Raw genomic sequence first — 21775 nt, 5'->3', positions numbered from 1 at the left:
CCGACATCTGTACGAGGCAAGCTGCCGAGCCAGAGGTGCACGACGAATAACATCGATCTTGGACAGCGTTCGAGAATCCTGCATAACGCCGGACCTCACGGTGAAAAGCACGAACAATCGTCAGCGGCATCACCGACACCGTCCGGCGAATTTTCAGCAAGGGGCGTTTCCTTGGCATTGGCAGCAGCGGCAGCAACCAGCGCACACGTCTCCTGAATTACTGCTCCACGTATTTGCAGGTTGGTCGTTTTTTCGATAGTTCTTGTTCCTGCCGCTGCTGCCAAGGCTACTGTTGAGTGTCACGCAATTATCATGTTACGCTGCTGCGCATGTCGACAACCTGTTGATGGCAGCTGTCAATCAGTATGCTGCTCAGAGTGTGAATTTACGTACCATGTCGGAGCATGTTCAGGCGTTTCGGAAGAAACGTTCACTTCGAAACGAGCAAAGGCTTGTAAGGCCTGGAGGTGCGAAACATGTAAGGGCAGCCGTAAAGCTGAGGATACACTGCACGGGCAGCAGTCCGATAGAGAACTAATCACTAGGCTGTTTTCAATGGAAAGTAAAATTGACTCCCTTCTGGCCATATCCAGCAAGCTTGAGTCGCTTGAGTCATCCGTTAGCCTGCTCTCAGATAAATTTGACGAGTTTCAAACACGTCTTCTAGCCCAAGAAAAGTAGACAAAGGATGTCACGAAGCGTGTAGAGCGGCTTGAGAAAGCTGAATGGGCCTGTGAGATTGCACAGCTCAATAAGAACGTTGACAGTCTAGAATGGCGCAGTCGTCGACTGAACATCGAAATCCATGGTCTACCAGAGACGGAAAACGAGGACTTACTAAAGAAAGTGAATGAAATAGGCACAAAATTGGAACTTGATGAGGTGTGCTGGAGTTACATAACAGCCCTACACAGGCTTCCCGCGAAGCCGGGCAAAACACGGGGCGTAATTGTTCGCTTCGCAAAGCAGGAGGTTCGTGATGCCTGGCTAGCAAAAAGGCAGGCGCTACGAGATGACAACACCGGAAAGTACATCTGTGAAAATACGACTCGGTACACTCGCACTCTTCTGACAGTTGCCAAAGAATGGGCTAAGGAATCCGGCTACACGTTTGTTTGGCACGTGAATGGAAAGGTGCTTGCACGGAAACAAGCCGGTGCACGAGCAGTTGTCATCCGCGATAAGGATGACTTCGCCAATCTGAGGTGATAGCGCAGGCAATTGTATTTTCAAGCAAACGCGATGCCGTTCATGTCCAATTTTGCTCACCATAGTGAGCAAGTCAAGGATAAGCAGAAGTTTTCTTTATTTCATTTAAACGCCCAAAGTTTGCGAAATAAATTTGATGAGGTTGCTTTGTTTTTATCAGATTTAAACCACGAGTTTGACTTTATTTGCTTTAGTGAGACGTGGTTCACATCTGACGACTGTTTTCTTTTGCCGGGATTTGATTGTGTGTCAGCCTGCCGTTCATCAAAGCGCGGAGGAGGTGTTGCTCTGTATGTGCGTTGCCAACTACCGTATCAAATTCTAACAAACTATAACATTGTGAATGAAAATTTTGAGTGCGTCATTATTCACTGTTATAACATACTACTTGCTCTTGTGTACCGACCGCCATCTGGGTGTTGAAAGCATTTCATGCAGTTTGCAGAAGAAATATTTGAACGCAGCCTCGAGCTCAACCTCGAATGTGTCTTTGTTGGGGATTTCAATATAAATGCTTCTCCAAATAATATTACTTTTTTGCATTTCCAAGAGCTCTTTGAATCGTATGGTTTTTCATATGTGATTAGTGATCCTACTCGTGTCACTTCAAATTCTGAAACAATACTTGACCTGTGCATTACAAGCTTCTGCACCGATGAAGTTAAATCAGGTACAATTATATGCGATCTTAATCATTTACCCATTTACTGTCTGATACCTTCGAAGCAAAAACGCTTTGTTCTGGAGAAAGAAATATTGATTAGAGATTACTCAGAAAGAATCATGTTAAAGTTTAAGGAACTCATTATGTAACAGGACTGGGATAGCGTTACAAAGGAAAAGGATTCTAATAACGCTTATAAGGCATTTTTGATGTTTTTTATTTCTGCGTACAATGAATCCTTCGCTTTTAAAACTCTTAAGAGACACAAGAGAGCAAGAAAGCCCTGGATCTCGCACGACCTGTATAACAGAATAAAAAACCGCAACATCCTTTTTCAAAAGTTTTTAGACACACGAAGTGAAGGCGATCTCCGCGTATTTAAGAAAGCGAGAAATAAACTGAATGCTGATATTAAAAAAGCAAAGAGATCATACTATGTGAACAAGTTTTCAAATATTGCAGGAAATCCCCGTCTGGTATGGCAAGCGGTCAGAGACATCACGTGTAAATCAAACTCCCCAAAGCGAGTTTCTTATCACAGCGAATCTATGAGTGACGAACAGGTTGCAAACCTGTTCAACGAACATTTTATTAACGTGGGTGCTTCCGCAAATCCCCAACTGATGAATATGAAATACTGGACGTCATTTTGGGTTTAAAGAACCATTGCGCCTCTGGAGCTGACGATATTAAACCCGGTCCACTAAAAGCCGTGGCAGAAATAGTTAATAGTCCCCTTACACATATTCTGAACCTTATTTTTTCCACCGCAGTGTTCCCAGACGCAATGAAGTTAGTTCGTGTGGCTGTTATACACAAGGGCGGCTCCACTAACGATATGAACAATTACAGACCAATCTCTGTGCTCCCTATCTTTGCGAAGGTAGCGGAAAATATTATACATAAAAGACTAGTAAGCTTTCTGAGTGTAAATAACATAATATCAAGTGAACAATTTGGCTTTAGAAAAAATAAGTCGTCCGAAATGGCCCTTCTTGAAGTGAAAGAACATATACTCGAAAACATTGAAAGGAAAATATTTACCCTTGGAATATTTCTGGATTTTAGAAAGGCTTTCGACTGTGTCCAACACGACGTGCTTTTAAAGAAGTTGCCATTGTATGGCTTTCGTGGCAACGCATGGTCTTTAATAAAAAGCTACTTAACATCTAGAGCCCAGTTCACATGTATAAATGGCGCAAAATCCGACAGCAGACTTCTAAAACAGGGCGTACCTCAAGGGTCATTACTTGGTCCGACATTATTTTTACTATATATAAACGACATTGTAAACATAATAAATAACACTAAGTTAATTTTATATGCAGATGACACGAATGTGTTTTTCTCGGGCGCTGACGTTGTGGACGTGTTTCATCAGGCCAACGAATGGTTAACTGGACTGAACTTATGGCTTCATTCGAACAGACTCCAATTAAACACAAGTAAAACTAAATACATACTGTTTAGACCGAGGGGAACCCATCCGCCCACGAACTTGCACTTAAAATTTCATAACATTACTATCGAACAATCGACTACAGTTAGATTTTTGGGGGTAATATTCCAAGAGAACCTTTCATGGACGCCTCACGTTGACGCACTGCGTAGGGACCTTGGGCGAGCCGTGGGAATTTTAAACAAGATAAGATACCATGTTCCGTCTGCTGTAAAAAAGCAAATCTACTATGCGCTTTTACATTCACGCTTCTGTTACTGCTTCCTAGTATGGGCTACAACGACTAAGACAAATTTGGATCGTGTTTTCTCTTTGCAAAAGCGAGCAGTGAGAGCAATAGGCAATTTGGATCTTTCGGAGGACACTGCACCTCATTTTAAAGGTAATAAAATAATGCCCATTCACAAACTCCATAAACACAAACTGGCCCTGGAAATTTCGCGTCTTCACCAAACAGATATAACATTTCAAACTAAATATCATGCGCAACCTGGTCCTTATTATCTACGACAAAACTTAATACCAAGGCCCCGTTCGCGTACAACATACGGTGATCAAAAACTAAGCTATTTGATTCCGGATTTCCTCAATGCGCACCCTGAATTAGCTGAGGTACTGTTTACTGCCACCAAGGTGCAACGACTCAGAAGAACACTTAGAGATTTTTTCTTAAATGAAAACTAAAGACCATGCTGTCTTGATAACTTCGTTCGCCTTCACTCCGGATCTTTACCTTCACTGTGATGATTGAAGACGTGCGCACATACATAACTGTTTTTCATAACACCATACCACTGATCCAACTTATTGTTTTTATGTACCTGTATTTTTTGTTTTTTCATGCCCTTTCATATCATGCAGTATTGTTGTTCCTTTTGCTTTGTAATTATTGTGCTTATGCTATGTTGTTTCCGCCGCAGCCAAGGGGGGCGCGGCCCCGTCAGGCATGTCTATTGCCTTTTGTCGCGTCCCCCAAGGCATTTCTGTAACGGAATGTCTTAAATAAAGAAAGGAAGAAGAAAGAAATTGAACTTTTACACTCGGTGAAAGTTGTCGGAGTAGTTTTTTCGCGGCACCTAACTTGGAATGACCACATAGATTATCCTCAATCCGAAGTATCATCAGCTGTTGGCGCCATTGCACGAACAAGATATCTTTTACCTTCAAAAATCGAACTTTTCTTATAGAATGCTCTTTTCTTGCCTCTTTTACAATATTGTTCCTTAGTTTGGTGTACCACAGGAGTGACTAATTTATCTAAAGGACATTTATTGCAAAAAAGAGCCGTACGGTATATCGCTGGCGTTAAGTATTTTCATCCCACCCAAGAGCTTTTTTGCAAATTTGATGTACTTCCTGTATTCCAGTTGTTTGATTACAGACTGATAATAACTTATAAATCTTACATTAGATAAAATGAGAGTGCTATCATCTTACTTGCCGACTTAAGAGAAAATGTTGGAAATAGACAAACACGACGTAAAGAAAAATATCTCGTTCCAGTACCTCGCACCAAGTCATATATACAGCCACTACTCTACACAATACCGAAATTGCTGAACAGGTTGCATACTGTCGGATTTGATCCAGCTTGCGTGTCAAACAGCGAAATCAGCCTCTTCTGTACGAAATAGTTGTATTGAACTTGAAACTGTTTTCTATTGTATTCATCTCCTTGTTGCTTCTTTGAGTACGATTGTTTTATGTTTTAGCCAGGTATAGATGCGTTTAGTCTACTAACATGTAAATTGATTTTTATCTCTTATACATGGTCTGTTCTGAAAGTAGTAGGACTCATTTTTTAAACAAAATTTATTCAAGAGAATAGTACAAACGATTACAATTTTTCAAAGTAGGACGCGGGTTCGATTCCGGCCGCGGCGGCTAGAATTTCTTTGGAGGAGAAATTCTAGAGGCCCGTGTACTGTGCGATGTCAGTGCACGTTAAAGAACCCCAGGTGGTCGAAATTTCCGGAGCCCTCCACTACGGCGTCTCTCATAGCCTTAGTCGCTTTGGGACGTTAAACCCCATAAACCAAACCAAACCTTTTCAAGGTAGCACCCTTCCGCACCTACACACTGCTGCCAATGAGTTTTACAGTTTTCGTACGCCTCCAGGAACGCCTGGACCGGAAGGCTGTTTAGCTCCCTCGTCACGGCCTGTTGAACCACCCCTACCGGTCCGTGATGTTTCCCCTCGAGCGTCGATTTTATTCTCGGGAATAGAAAATAGTCTGGCGGGGCCAAGTCTAGGTTGTAGGTGTGCTGAGGCAGCGTTGCCGCCTTGTGCTGGGCAAAAAATCGGGGTCCTCATTCACATGATGAAGAAGATCCTACCGGTTGGCCTTTTCCTCCTCTGACAACACTCCCGGCACCAACTTCGCGCACGCTTTCCTCATGGAAAAGTTTTCTGTGACGATCTCAAAAACTTGGGCTTGAGGAATGCTCAAGTCATCAGCAATCATTCTGATACTCATTCTACGATCACTGTTAAGTAAATGTTTCACTCGCGACACATTTTCGTTGGTCTTGCTGGTCGAAGGGCGTCTAAAGCGGTCGTCTTCCTCCACTCTTTCCTTACCTTCTCGGAAAAGCTTGTGCCACTCAAAAAACACCTGATCTACCCATGGAAGCGTCACCGTAGGCCTCCTTAATCATGTTGTGAGTCTCTTTGCCCGTTTTACCAAGATTTACTCAAAATTTGATCGCGTATCGCTGATGCAGCAAACGCTCGACGATTCTGCGTGACGAGACGTTTCGACAGGGGTTCACAGTACAAGCGACCTCCTCTCTTCAACGGCCGAGAGCCTACTGCCGATTTTCCCCAGCATTCCCAATATCCCCCTTCAACGATCCTGCACGTGCAGACAGCCTCTCGTCCGCCCATTCGCCCAGGAAAAAACCAGTCCTACTACTTTCAGAACAGACCCTGTATGCTGCTGTGCCAACACTGTAAGGGGCCAGGACCCCGTCAAGCTTTTTCCACAGCTTTTAGACCTGGCCCCTTCTTTTCTTGTTAAAAGGAAATAAAGTTGAACTTGAACTTGAACTCAGACAGTGCGGCCCTCTTCTCCAAACCCGTAATATGCGTATTCACTGATAATGCGCCCAGACAGAGTAATCTACAGGACTGTCTGGAGATGAGACTCGTATTTCGTCACGGCTCGCGTGTCCGGACTTCGACGTCATAAAGCATGCTTTGCAAAGTTAGAAAAGAAAAATAAAATTTGAGTACCCAACTTCCAGCACTTCTTCGGGTTTCAACGCAAGATAAATTATAATGCTCCTCTCAGTTTCTCAAGCTAACGTTTCTTCTACTTTGCAGCTAAGGTGTATAATCTTTAGCAGCGCTTATTGATGGTTACAACTCCAAATCGGGATGTTGAAGACGCATTTCCCATACACGAATTCTTCTATAGCTGTGATCCAGTTGAGGCAGCTTTCTGGACTGTTCTCTAGCGAGACCTTAAAATACCGTAAGCAATAAAGCGGACATAGGCGGAGTGCTTCATACGTGTCCATTTTCATCCATGCTGGCTCGTCTGCAGTGCACGTTGTGCAAAAGAGGCAGGGTGATGAAAACCCAATACGCCCAATTTTTCGCCTTATAGAGCAGCAGTGCTACAGCCTGAGTCTTTTTGGCGGCGTCCCGCGAAAATGCGTGACGGCTTCCACCTGAGAACTTTTCTGCGGATCTGTAGTAAGTGTTTTTCATTCTCTTCATTCTTTCTTGCTGCCTGGTTATTAATTCAATGAGAAATCGATCCCTACTCACCCTTTTCTTTCCAAGGATAGCTGGAGCTGTATGTAAAGCCTCATTATTAAGAGCTCGCTAAATGTGATCGCATAGTCCTGGTTCAACGAGCGGTGTTTAACTGGAGCTTAAGCTCTTCTGCTCCGAAAGAATGAGAACGCGTCAACACGGTGTAGTTCCAAAGGCTACATGAAGTGATCTGGCCTCGTCAAATGACAATGAGGATAGGACGGAGCCTCGCCTACCCCACCGAAGCCACGCAGTTAAATAGAGTTCAATAAAGGCGAGCTACAACAATGTATGAAATAAATAATGACAAAAATAACGTAGATAATGGGAGAGCATGTGGGATGGTCTCTGATAAGGAAAAGACTGAAGATAACTTGGGATAGTGGCAAGCAGGGAACCCTGGTCCTTCAAAGTCATCAAATTCAGAACAGCCTATGCCAGATCTTTTTCATACCAATGATTAATTTTTTGGCGGAATACGAACCTAGTCCCGTGCACGGAAACACGTACAAAGGCGACTGATGTTCAGCTAACTAGACTTCTCCTAACTTTCGCTTCTGATAAGCTGGCAGTGGTGTTGTGGGTGGGGTGGGGCGGTTATGAGGTGAGGTAAGCAGCAGTAACTGTCTCATGCGTGGTGGACACCCGAACCATGCCTTGATGGAACGGATGAAGTTCGGCAATACACCCGCCGCGGCGGCTCAGTGGTTATGGTGCTCGGCTACTGACCCGAAAGACGCGGGTTTGATCCCGGCAGCGGCGGTTGAATTTCTATGAAGGATAAATTCTGGAGGCCCGTGTACTGTGCGATGTCAGTGCACGTTAAAGAACCCCAGGTGGTCGAAATTTCCGGAGCCCTTCACTACGGCGTCCCTCATAGCCTGAGTCGCTTTGGGACGTTAAACCCCATAAACCAAACCAACCAACCAAACCGAAGTTCGGCAATACGGAAATTTGGACGAGATGGCATGAAGGAACACGAGTAAAAGGTGGGAATGAGAGAGAGAGTAGCCGTAGTAGAGCACTTCGGGTTAGTTTCAGCCACCTGCAGGCATTTATCGCGCAGTTATACTGCGCATCTCACGAGCGTTTCTTTTTGTTTTTTGAGTCCCGCGGACACGCGGCCTCTGTGGCAGGGATTCGATCCCGCGCCCTCGTGCTTAGCAGCTGAACGACACCGCGGTGGGTTGGCAGCAGCGTAAAGTGACTCACACGAGCTTCTTATCTTTATTTTTGCCTGCATTTTTTTTGCGCAATAAAAGCTTGCATACGTGCTGCTAAATTTCGCGCCTGTGTAATATACCTATAGTTCAGTCGCGGACATAAACGGTAACGCCTGCTCTTAGGCAAGGGTGAGTGGAATTTCTCATGATTCAGCCAGAAGAAAAAACCACAGCGACCCCAAAATAGACGCTTCACTGTGCTTTCGGCCTTCAGCGCCATCACATCACCGTGCGCCGTTTCCTGTGCCGGCTTCCTCTGCGTGATGAACGCGTGGGATGTCGTACAGGGTCCGTCAAAAGTTCCCAGGCCACATGGTCCGCTTTTCATAGGTATATCCTGGCACTTCAGATTCCGATAGAGCTACCGAGGTTCTCAGATGGTAGAACGATCCTTCTTCTATTCTCTACAGATATTTTGAGCTTCGAGGGTATCTCAACAGCCCGACTATGCTGCTCAAAAGCAAACCCTGTGGCCTTGGAACTTTTGACGGACCCTGTACATTCTCGTCACGCCGAAAAAAAGAGAACTATTCGGTATCTAAATTGAAATAAAAGAGGTTAATTTTTCCTGCTCGTTCAAAAAGCTCAAGCGGTTGAAATCAGTCCGAAGCTCTTCACTACTGCTTCCCTCACAGCCCAGTGTTTTCCTGGCACGTAAACATGTATTAACCAAATATTCAGATTTTTTTCTTTTATTTTACTTCGAAAGACGCCTTCGCTTTTCCTTACCTTGACTATGTGACTATGACATGCACATCGTTCTCGCGTGGTGATAATTGTCAGTTTTCTCATATCTCATTGTTAGGGGCTGGAGTTTCATGTTTTATTTTTTGAAAATTCGGCGAACTTTTTTCGCGGTTTACATGAGAACGCATTTTCGTTTTTTTTTCGGTGAATATTTCCTACACATGGATTACTGTTTCTTTTTTTTTGGTGGTGGGGGGGAGGTTTATAATGTGGTATTCCTGTCCAGTGAAGAGCCATTTCGAATTTACCCGGCTTTTTTTGTCAGCCTGGACATTTTACCTACGAGTAATCAACACACAAATGGTCATTAATCACTGGAAAAACACTTGTAGCAGTGCTTAGTTGCAGAAGGAAATGCTATCGCCAGTAAGGAAAGTACCTTGAATGATTTGATGCAATTGCAATACAGAGACACAAGTAGGAATTCATTTCTATAACATGGATTGCCATGTTATCTCTAAGCTGTTGAGCAAGGCTGTGGAGAATCACGTCGTCTGCGTATTGACGACAGTGATGGAACTTTCGCTGGATCGTCGCGGTAGCCAGAACATGACATACTTTCGCGACACTTACGCATGACCTCAAGCGTTTTAGCATGCAACGTAGAAACGTGCTTAACCGGGTGACTACCCTAAGCGGCCGATCAACGTGCACTACGCTACGCTAGCAAGACGGGTGGCGTCTCCCAGTCTCCAGAGTCATCTAAGGCAGCGGATCTACGCCTCAAAATGCACAAATGCGCTGCCTAATCGAGCGGTACAGAGTTGCACCTCGCCCATGGGCACCGCACATTATTATTTCTCTTTTTTTCATTGAGTGCAACTTCCTCGGATACTGACCTGATCCTGAAGGATACATTAATTTATCGGTTAAAACTAACTTTCGAATACTTAATTCGGTGTACTTTTGTCGTTTTTCTTTCTACGTTTAAACAGAAATCTCTAACCCCTTGTCATCGTTTACTATGTGACTATGCAGCAGCTATATACCTACGTTAGAAGCCGTTAATAAAACCAAGCTCTCCTTCGATGTGTGAGGCACAAATAAGTGGAGAAAAGGAGGGAACGAGAAAGACATGCTCGTTTAAAACGTGGTGGAAAGGGCTCGGTGTTTTATGTGCAGGTAGTCAGTGTGTCCACGGCGAAAAGAAGACGCTTTTAAATGTGAAACGTTCCTAATGAAGAGAGAGAGCTCTATGAATTATATTTATCTTGTAATTTAAGGGTCCGGAATAATCAGGAATCCGACGCTGCGTGATTCGAATACCGATGATCTCCTGATGTTTCCGTGCTGCCTTTGTACCGTGAAAGACGTTAGAAACGGGGATCGAACCCGGCACCTCCCGCATGCGAGGCGGATGCTCAGACGACTGGGCCACCGCTGCGGTCGATACTGCTGCGCATGCTGCCGACAGCGGGTATTCACGCAGCTGCGTGGTGGCGATAACTTCAAGAACAGGATGCTTGGCAGCGTCGTGCCGAACTCCGCGGCACCCTGCTGGGTCGCTGTTCATTAGGAGGACCGCCGCTTTCTTTCGTGTTTCTTCGTCAAGAGTGCTGGGATTGTTGTTGGGACTTGGGGCTCTCATTTGTTCACCGTTTCCTTTTGTGTTACTGAAATAGAGGGTAAGGAAGCTGCGTTTCAAGCCTAAGCTCGATCACCTTGTACACTCCGTGTGTTAGAGCGAATACTCTGGGTTGAAAATAGAAGCTTTCGGAATTAGCAGCCCCTTCGATCGCCTTCAGTGAAAAAGAAAAGGACTATCTTTCTGCTAACGGCGATGGTCATCGACCAAAGGTTTTTTGTTCGCGTGTTCCTGTCTTCCGTGCGTTGTTTTTTTCCTTCATCGGTCGTTGTAGTGACTGTGGGGGGCTGTCCTTGGCTTCCTAAGGTTGTGTTACTTTTGGAGTTGGCTTCCCCCCGTTATTGTTTCATTTTTTTTACAAGTATTTTTTCCACCTGATGCCCCCCCTTTCCCAGCCTTTTGCGAATGGGGTCGCAACAAAACTTGCTTGAACCCAACTTTCCTCAGGTCTGTGTTCATCCTCCGCTTTGCTTGGCGTGCATTCGTTTGCGGAATCGCTCCGGTGTGCTCACTTTTCGCCCTCCGCGCCTTCCATATATGTTTCCTGAGTGTGCTTCGCTTATGGGCCGCGTTTACTCGCCGCAGAACACAGCTGAAGCAGAGTACAGGGAACACAAACGCCAGGCATACTCTCGTGATAGCGCATACACCACAGCACGAGCCGAATGTATCGCCTCTGTAAATGGTCTGTAAGCGAGCATTGTTTGGCGATTGCGCTCCATTATTTCTCCAAAATAAACGATGGTCGGTAACAACCCACGTAGGCAAAGCATGGTGAATTCACGCCGCTTATAAATAAAAGGAATAGGAGGCTGATACATTTTGCCCTGGGCGATGCTTTGAGTTCGAATTGATCTACGTCGCCCCTGTGGCAGAGCATTGTGCAGGCTGTGGACGGTGCCCGTCAGGCCTACGGCCTCCTGTGCAGCATGATAAGCGTCATCGACAATGCTCTCGGGCCCGTCGCGCTCATGTGGAACGCAAATTTCATTGCGGAGACCGTGTCCCTGTGCCTCGAGGCCAGCGCGTCAGCCCTGGTGCCCATGAGCTTGATCCTGGTCAACCTGGTGCTCATCGTGGCACTGTGGCTTCTGCTTTCGGAAGCGGGCGCCCGGCTGCATCTCGAAGCCTTGGAGACCATCGACACATTCGCGTACAAGTTGTGCGATCAGCCTAACTCAGCCTTCCGGGCACGCTCGCGTGCGCGGCAGCGCGCCAGCAGAACTTGGGCGTAAGCTGCTGGGGCATCGCGCCCGTGGACAGGTCGCTGGCTGTCGTCGTGTTCGCCACGGCGGCAGCGCTCTCGGGGCTGGCGCTCCACCTCAAAGACCAACTGGACGTTGCGAAGCATTACGCATTCGTGGAGTAGACGCTTGCCCTTCATCGATTCCACGTGCATATCAGCGCGACCATGCTCACCGTACTTTTTTGCCCTTTCTGGAGGTGTCTGCTTCAGACTCCGGTTTCGGACAGTGCTGCTTTCACATTTCTGTCTTAGTACAGATAACCTGCATGTCTGGCTTTGCTGTTCGTTATTGTGGTGTTACTGTTGTTTGCTTATCCTGATCAGCTGTGCTGTGGTGCAGTGCATGGTATTTCGAAGTGTATGTGCGGCATTTCGGTTGCTAATTTTTTATTGCTTGTATTTTTTGCATTTCGCACTACTCTTTCTCTAATTTTCAAAACGAGTAGATGTGCGCATACAGTCGGCAGTGGCATCTCTCTTCTTTGCGTTTTCTTTTAATGCTGTTTTGGTATTTGCGAACCAAGTAATCATGGTTCTGTGGAAGCTGTATAGCTGGGTGGATGCCAATGAGTAATTACTCCGTTATTACTCCCCCTTGGGGCATTATTCTAAAACATTTCACCAACACTGTTCAACATAGCGTTACTGATCAATTAGCTCTCGCCCTACCATATGCAAGCCGTCTCGGTGAGCTCAGTTGGTAGAGCGACTGCTCCGGTGAAGCGGTCGTCTCGAGTTCGAACCCCGGACCAGGACCAATTTTTCTTTCACTACGGAGTTTGTGTTGGAGGCTGTATATCTTTCCTTAGTAGCCGTATGGCAGCGCTTGGGTGGATGGCAATAAGTATAATTACTCTCTTATTACGAATCTACTAGACCACCTTAGGGAATTGACCTAAAACATTTAGTCAAGTAGTCATAATGTTACTTAGTTACACAAAGATTAAGTAAAGAGAGGCAAGTTTTAGGTAGGGAAAAGCTTTGTTGATTAGTTTCTGGTCGCCCACAAAATCGCGGCTTTTCCGCTCAGCTCAACCTACCGATGTACCACCTTCACGCTTGGCGTCTCAACCAGGCGGCTTCAAGGCTGTATTCTGGCAACTCGACTTACGCGGTGTGGCCGCAATTGAGGCGAATTAGCATTTGCCATATTTGGACTTTTCGCAAACTGATGAGCGGCCACGGTGCAAAGGCACGTATCTACACACAACACTGTCTGCTCGTCGTGATTATGTGCATGAATTTTACGATGTAGACTAGTATTCAACGGGTATTTTGTGATGCTGGCAGAATGTTCTTACTTTAATGTGAATCGGCAAAGTAGTGTGGGTGTTTCTTTCGAGACACACAATAAGGGCAGTGAGAGAATGAAGGCAAAGGACGTCGCATTTTGCAACATATGAGCCCATATGAATTCCGTTTCTGCATGTAGGTATTCACAATAAAATCGTAATGCGGAGAAGTGCGTATGATAGTTACGTAATCCGCCTTGAGACTGTCTCTGTCATGTGTGCGCGTTGCATATTTGGAGTTTTTTAGAGTAAACACAGATACCATATATATTTTATAACAAAAAGTATTTCCGTCTAGATCGCCGTTCTTTCGCTCGCAGCTTTCTACATGCTTGACACAGTGGCTTGCTTAAAACTTGAGCATAAGTGCGCAGAACTTCATGCCGATGGCACTTTGACTTTAGTCAGTGACCAATTTTATCCACGCGAAGAAAATGTTTTTAGGAGTATGTCACAAAAATCGGTGCATATTTGGAAAGCCAGCGCGGCGCGGAAGGAATCTCGCCCGCGCGAGCCGTAGAGGGTTCGAAAACCTTGACGAAAATGTCGCTCAGTGCCGACGGAAAGCGCGTAACGTAAAGCATGTTGAGTGATGCCCTCTCCACAAGGTTCGCGCGCGGCGACGTCTCATAAAGAAGTGACTCGAGTTTTCTGGAAGCCTCTCTCCACGCCTGACCAATGGCGATGCATGCCTATAGGCGGGAAGGTGAGAGAGCAGTTGTAAAGAGGACGCTATATTTGCGCACCTGCCTTGGAGCGAATTACGAGCAGACGCGGTGAGCCCTACATAGGAAGGCCGTTGAGCACCGTCGGTTAGCCCGTGCCGTAGTTCTAGCTTCAGAGAAGCGCGTCATCACGAATCCCGGACTGACAACACTCGCTCAGCCACGGAACTGCGAGGGAGCGAATGCCAGTCTTCGGGACGGCCCTATCGTGATCCTCCGGTCGTGATCCTATCGTGATCCTCTGGACTGTCGTGTCCGGTGAACAAATTGTTTTCTGTTTTGTTTGCCTCTCTCATGTATTAGTGCTGTTTAGGTGAACAATTTGTAATGTATTCTAGTCTTACTTCGCATGTGTTGCACAGTTTTGTAGACCACTGTGCATGTTTTCTTTTGAATGCTATGTAAACCCTCTGTATCGTCTTTTGGTATATAAAGCTTGTTTTTGTTTGCTAACCTTAAACTCCGACCCATTGTGCAGGCATACGACCAGTGAAAGCTCGGAACTTAATGAACTTAACCGCACTATTGGTGGCTGGTTCCTGGCTGAGCAAGTTGCCGCGCAGAGTCGCTTCCGGTCTCTCCTGAGAGACCGGAAGCGCGTGAGAATAGCGGTTCCGGTCTCTCCTGAGAGACCAGAACCGCTTTTCTCACACGCTTTAAGGGCGTCTGCAAACGCACGCATGCAGTGCTAATTGGTGACAGAGTAGCTTTTTAAAATATTTTTCTTATCGATCCTAATCGAGCATAACAGTGTATTGGATAACATGGTTAAAAAAAATTTCACGGAACGAAAAAGATGAGGAGCAACAGAAACACAAAAACGAGACAGAGCACGAGCTGTGAAGGGAGCCGTGGGTTCTTTTAGGAGAAATAATATACATCTATAGAGCTGAAAAGAATGCACAGCCTAAAGCATGAGGTAGTAGTAGTAGTATAAACATTTACTGTTAAATCAAAATAAAGACGAAGTCTTCTGCTGCGGGTGGTGTCCAATTAGTTCAGGACTCCATTAGCCATCGTTGTTTCTCTTGCCTGGGACACCAGGTTACGCTGGAGGGTCAGCAGTCCTATAGTTGCGACTAGAGATGTGAAGGCCTGAAAAAAACATTGCAATTTTGGGAAAAAAAACTGTTTTTTTTCCCCGTTTTTTTCAGACGAGAAAAAATGACAAGAAACATCGAAAATTTCACAATGCAATTTAAAGGTTTTATGATTGCTTGCTTCAAGTTTAGGTTTTTTGTTTTTGCTTTGAAAACGATGCACTACAGTGCATCGTTGAAGGATTGGAGAGCCGTCGTCCTCGCCGGTGCCAGGTAGTGCTTTTAAAACGTTCGTTCTACGAGTACGTGGGTTGAAGGCCAGGTCCCATATAAGATCTAGGCTTGACTTAAAACACACTAATACTTGAAATCACGGCTGAAGTAGAACAAAATGGCTGCAAATTCTACACGGCATAAATAACATAGGCTGCTGTGCACGTAAGCGGTTTTAGCCAAATACAAGCCTAGCTTCTTGTTTTCCAACGTAGCAGAGTATAGGACATCCGCAGGAATTTGATCCAGGGCAGGGGCCTGGGACTCAGCGAATCACGTGGACCCATCTACCTGGTGGCAAGGCCTTTGCACCAACCAGCCGCTAACTCCTCTGGTTTGCCGACTGCTGCAGATACCACAATCAACCGCCAGCTGCGAACGAAACTGGTCACGTTTCAGAAACGTGCGAACAAGGATTCGCAACTGGCTTTCAGGGGAACGCGTTCGAAAGCTTGTGTATGTGCAGTCGAACCTAGCTGTGGGCACAACTTCAATCTATGCTGCTGCGCGTAGTGCCGCATCCAGCGACAGAGACTCCGAGTCCGATGTGGAATGAGTTGTAGATCAGTTTTCATGTTCCCTTTCTCGGTGCAATAGAACAAGAAGTTCGTTCCACAATTACGATCTTTATATCTTCATATTCGCCTGAAGTGCAAATCATTATTTATTTTCTCGGTGCAATAGAACAACGTCGTTTCACAATATGACATCTATAACTGCATATTCGACTGAACTTCGGAGAATTATTTTGATCGTTGTGTGGTTGCAAATAAATCTGTTTTTGACACGTTTTGCAAAATTTCCAAGTTTTCATGAAAGAAACCCTGACAGAAATGTTTTTTTTTATGCCATTCAAAATTTCTTGATATTTTACATCTCTAGTTGTGACCCTTTAAAAAATGAGCTCCGATTTCTCTGGAGAGCACTTGAGCCCGCTCCTCTTGGCTGTCTCCTCGACGCAGGTTGCCGCCGTTTGCAGTTGTTCTTTCTCCGCCAGGGAACCTACGCACGAAGTCCACATGCGCTGTTCACGTGCTAGGCCTGGATGTCACGCGTTGAGGCGAGCGTAAATGGCAGCTGCGGAGTCGCCCGGCAGTCAGAGCAATGGAGTCCGGTGCTGAACAAGGATGTCTCCGCACTGGATACGACCGGCGTTTGGCCTCGTCTGATGATCCGGACAGCAACAAGAAAAAAGCACACCAACAACAACAATAAAAGGCATTGCTTCACATTACAAGTGTGATCATTAGCTAAACATTTAGACATTTTAATGAAATTAATGATGCTTTAGCTTTGGTTAAACCGAACGAGAAGCGGTAGCTTCACGATGGTTTAGACTGGAAAATACCGAAGAAGCGCTCAACGAACAGCATAACAAGACTGCCACGATAAGACATCGTGAAGCTACCGCTATTTTTCATTTTTCTTTGCATAGCTCGCTGCGTTGTCCTTAACTTATGCTGAACCCTCTTGGTTAGCCTCCACGTTTCTGCCCCGTAGGTGAGTACCGGTAAGATACGGCAGCTGAATGCTTTTCTCTTGAGGGATATTGGTAAACTGCCATTCATGATCTAAGAGAACCTGCTTACGCGCTCCACCCCATTCTTATTCTTCTAGTTGTTTCTCTCTCATGATCCAGATCAGCAGCCACTACCTGCCCTTAGTAGACATTCTTCCTTCCCACTTCCAGCACCTCGTTACCAATTGTGCACTGCTGTTCCCTTGCTAGACTGTTGAATATTAATTTGGTCTTCTGCAGGTTAATTTTAAGACCTACTGTTCTGCTCTGTCTGTCTAACTCACTGATCATCCTTTGCATCTCATCTCTTGAGTGAGTAAGCAAGGCAATGAAATCAGTGAATCGCAAATCAATTAGGTATTCCCAGTTAACTCTTATCCACAACTGTGCCCAATCCAGGCTTCGGAACACCTCAACACCTCCTGTAAAAGGGAAGGTGAATAGCAGTGGATGGTGTCTTCCTGCTTTACACCCTTCTTTATTGGAATTTATTTGCCTACTTTTATATACACTGCTAGCTGTGCAGTAGTTATAGATATCTTCCAGTATTTTCATATAAAACTCTTCTACACCCTGATTCCGCAATGCCTGGATGACTGCTGACGTATCAACTGAGTCAGACTCTCTTGTAATAAATTAACGCTATATATAGGGTTTGGTCATATTGTGCGCACTTCACTATAACCTGATTTATCGTGTGAATATGGTCTATTGTCTAGTATCCTTTACGAAAACCTGCCTGATCATTTGGCTGATTGAAGTCTACGGTTGTCCTGAGTCTATTTGCGACTACCATAGTAAATGTCTAGTAGGCAGCACAGTAGTCTAATCGGTCTAATTTTTCAAGTCCTTGACGTCTCCTTTCTAATGAATTAAGATAATGTTAGCGTTCTTCAAAGCTTATGGTATGCTAGAGGTCATAAGGCATTGCGTATACTGGGCGGCCAGTTTTTTTTAGCACAATCTGCCGTCCCTCCTACAAGATATCTGTTGTTGCCTGATCCTCAGCAGCTGTTTTCCCTCTTTGTATTGCTCCCAAGGCTTTCTTTGCTTCCTCCTTCGTTACTGGAGAGATGTTCCATTGCTGTGCCCTAGTGTCTGGGACGAAACCTTCGTTTCTTACGACATTTTCGGGGCTGTTATCCGGCTGGTATACGATGCTGCTGACGGCCGGGCACAGGCGGTAGCCTTACGTCTGCCGTGGGTCTCGTGTAACCTGGTCAGCCACTTCTGACACCATGTCGTGTTTCGCAGGACGACACATCGATGAAAACTAGTGCGTGGCCCCCAGGCCCACGCCCAAAGGAAAAAGCGTCGTTTATTGCAACCTGACAAGTATATATACAGACACTGAGTACGCCACGCATGCGCCGAGCATCACAAGAGCACACGTGCACTTGCTACGATAGATACTATCACACGAGGATCGATAACGCCACACGGAGGTCATGGGAAATAGCAAATGCTTCAGCTGCGTTTGTTGGTGCTTTTGAAGATGGTTTGGTTTATGGGGTTTAACGTCCCAAAGCGACTAAGGCTATGAGAGACGCCGTAGTGGAGGGCTCCGGAAATTTCGACCACCTGGGGTTCTTTAACGTGCACTGACATCGCACAGTACACGGGCCTCTAGAATTTCTCCTCCAAAGAAATTCTAGCCGCCGCGGCCGGAATCGAACCCGCGTCTTTTGGGTCAGCAGCCGAGCACCATAACCGCTGAGCCACCGCGGCGGCGCTTTTGAAGAAAATTGGGGATCCCACATATTGGGGCTTCTAACAATGTTGAAAGGCTCTGATGTCCTCAATGATGTCCTCAGGCTTAATGGCACATACCCACGGCGGGGATTGGCCAGGGTGCATAGCGGAGCTCCGAAGTATTCCAAGGCTCATCTTCCTCTTCTTCGGACTTGTCGGTATCTTCACCCCTCAGATCCGAGGAGTCAGCCTGTCTCTTAGATCCACTGCTGGCTCGATGTCGTCACTCTCTTGGCTGCTTTCCACCGGCACAATCACAAGCACAAAGTCAGCGTCACTGCTTTCGGCATCATCACCACTGGACTCAGAGTCACCAGGAAGGCTAAAGACCAATTCCAAGGCCTCCTCGCGTGTAAGCTAGGTTCCTGCAATGCGCACGAAAAAAAAAATTATGCACTCTTCACCACATATAGGCTTAGCGAAAAGCGTGGCAATTCCGCGTATGACTGTGCTTCGATACATTTATGGCTTGAGTTACAGCACAAACGTGTCAAAAAACATGACGATTGGGAGCTAGAATGATCTCTCTAAAAAACGACACAAACAGAAACTTACCCGGCATTTTGAACGGCAGCTTTCTCGAAATGAACGAGAGCAAAATTCAGAGGCACGCATAAACATCAGGACCAATCTCCATGACCAATTTGGATGGATGGATGAATGGATAGGAGCGCCCCCTTTGATACGGGGTGGTGGCAATTGCCACCATGCTCAGCTTTTCTTTCTTTATTATTTTTTATGCGAAGCATACTACTTTAGCTACCACTTCAGCCCTTCACCGTGGTTATGCGCCTCCAAATCACGTGATACATGACGTCACACCACGTGACACGATGACGTCACGACAGTAGAGAAACGGGGGCCCATCTCGCGCCATCGCTCTGGTTGTGCGCCTCCAAATCACGTGATACATGACGTCACACCACGTGACACGATGACGTCACGACAGTGAAGAAACGGGGGCCCACCACGCGCCGTCGCTGTGGTTGTGCGCCTCGAAATCACGTGACACGATGATGCCACACCACGTGACACGATGACGTCACGACAGTGGAGAAACGGAGGCCCACCACGCGCCGTCGTTGTGGTTGTGCGCCTCCAAATCACGTGACACGATGATGCCACACCAGGTGACACGATGACGTCACGGCAGTGGAGAAACGGGGGTCCACCTCGCGCCGTCGCTGTGGTTGTGCGCCTCCAAATCACGTGATACATGACGTCACACCACGTGACACGATGACGTCACGACAGTGGAGAAACGGGGGCCCACCTTGCGCCGTCGCTGTGGTTGTGCGCCTCCAAATCACGTGATACATGACGTCACACCACGTGACACGATGACGTCACGACAGTGGAGAAACGGGGGCCCACCTCGCGCCGTCGCTGTGGTTGTGCGCCTCCAAATTACGCGACACGATGATGCTTCGCATTCTCCAGGCTTAACCAAGTTAAGCCTCAGCCATTTTTTGTTTACTGTGTTGGCAATTCTCATTAAGATTCGCCATCATCTTTATCTGCGGTTTCCTACAATTCTAACCTTATGCCACATCTCTGCTTTTCAGCCACCAATCCTCCAATCGCTTTTTGCTAACTTCCGCTGCCGATTTATTTACATGACCATTGTTATCTTTAAACCCTAGGGCCTCAGAAAGAGTGACTGTGCCTACATCGACATCCGGATGGATACCATCACATTTGATTATGAGGTGTTCAATTGTTTCCACAGATCTACCACACACTGCACATGTGTCACCTTCTTCGTTAAATTTCTTTCTGTAGCTGCGCGTTCTAAGACACCCTGACCTAGCTTCAAAAAGTAGGGCACTGCCTCTTGAGTTATCATAGAAAAATTCTTTCCTGATCTGCCTTTTCGAGTATCGATATAGTTCTACACTATGTTTCTTTTCCATTGAATTCATCCAATTTTTAACTTCCGCGTTTTTAACCTGTCGTTTAATGCTCTTTCTTTCTCCGTCTTCATGACCAGCATACTTACTGGTTAGTTTTCTAGTTCTTTTCCGCCACTGTGAGTCAACGCTTTCTGTATAAATATATAAATACCTTAGCTGCCCGCCTGTTATCGTCCAATTTGCTCAGGCGTTCTTCATATAGTATTTTACTCTTAGCTTCCCGTGCTTCGAACGATGCCCAGCCCATATCCCCTTGTACTGCCTCGTTTGTGGTTTTGCCGTGGGCACCTAGTGCTAATCTTCCAACAGCTCTCTGATTTACGTGTAATCTCGACTGAACTTCTGCCCTTAAGCACAGAACTGCATTGCCGAAAGTAAGTCCCGGCACCATTATTCCTTTCCAAATACCTCTTAGTACTTCATATTTGTTGTACCCCCATAATGCCCTATGTTTCATTATTCCGGCGTCTCTTCGTCCTTTTGCCCTAAGAGCCTGTTCATGCTTTTCCGTGTATATCTGCCCTTCGTTTAGACATATCCCGAGGTATTTGTATTCGGCCACTTTGGGTATTTCGTGGCCTTGTATTGTAAGCACCTGATCAGTTGTATCGTTAAAAATCATCACACGTGATTTAGTTGCGCTAAAACTGAATCCAAGAGCGTCTCCTTCGTCTCCACAACAATTAACTAAAGTTTGTAAATCTTCCTGGCTATCTGCTAACAGAACAATATCGTCCGCATACATTAAACCCGGGAGTCGCTGCTCACCTACATTTCCGCCTAATCTGTACGACAGATTATAACCTAGATTACTTTCTTCTAGCCTTTTTTCCATATTTATCACGTAAAGCATGAACAGCAGCGGTGATAGAGGACAACCTTGCCTTAATCCTTTGTGCATCCCCACAGTTGTGGTACTTTTTTTCCCTTCCCATGTGATTTCAACTTCATTATCTCGGTAGATTTCCTGTAGAAAATCAATTACCTCATGACCGATATCTAAATCTTTCAATATGCTTCACAGGAGTTCCCTGTTCACGTTATCGTATGCACCGCTTATGTCCAGAAAGGCTAAAAACAGAGGTCGGTTTTCCGCCTTAGCTATTTCTATGCACTGGGGAAGCACGCACAGGCTATCATCTAAGCGCCTACCCCTTCTGAACCCATTCTGAAGTTCTCCGAGTATCCGATTACCTTCTACCCATGACTGCATTTTTAATTTCACCGCCTGCATTGCCAGCCTGTACATAACAGATGTTATCGTAATCGGACGGAAGGATTTTATGTTCATCTTATCTCCTTTCCTTTTATAAATCAAATTCATTTTACTCTGTCTCCAGCTGTGCGGAATTTGCTGATTTGTTA

At 45.8% G+C, this 21775-nt stretch overlaps 1 pseudogene; it reads left to right on the top strand.

Moving 5' to 3' along the window:
* Positions 1–555: 555 nt before the first annotated feature.
* On the top strand, positions 556–1209 carry LOC149346233 (uncharacterized; annotated as a pseudogene).
* Positions 1210–21775: the final 20566 nt, after the last annotated feature.

Source organism: Amblyomma mixtum, chromosome 4 (genome assembly GCF_055824585.1).
Source record: "Amblyomma mixtum isolate Tamu chromosome 4, ASM5582458v1, whole genome shotgun sequence".
NCBI classification, from domain to species: Eukaryota; Metazoa; Arthropoda; class Arachnida; order Ixodida; family Ixodidae; genus Amblyomma; species Amblyomma mixtum.
Note: the sequence above shows the minus strand (reverse complement) of the source record. Positions and strands in the feature narration are given on the sequence as shown.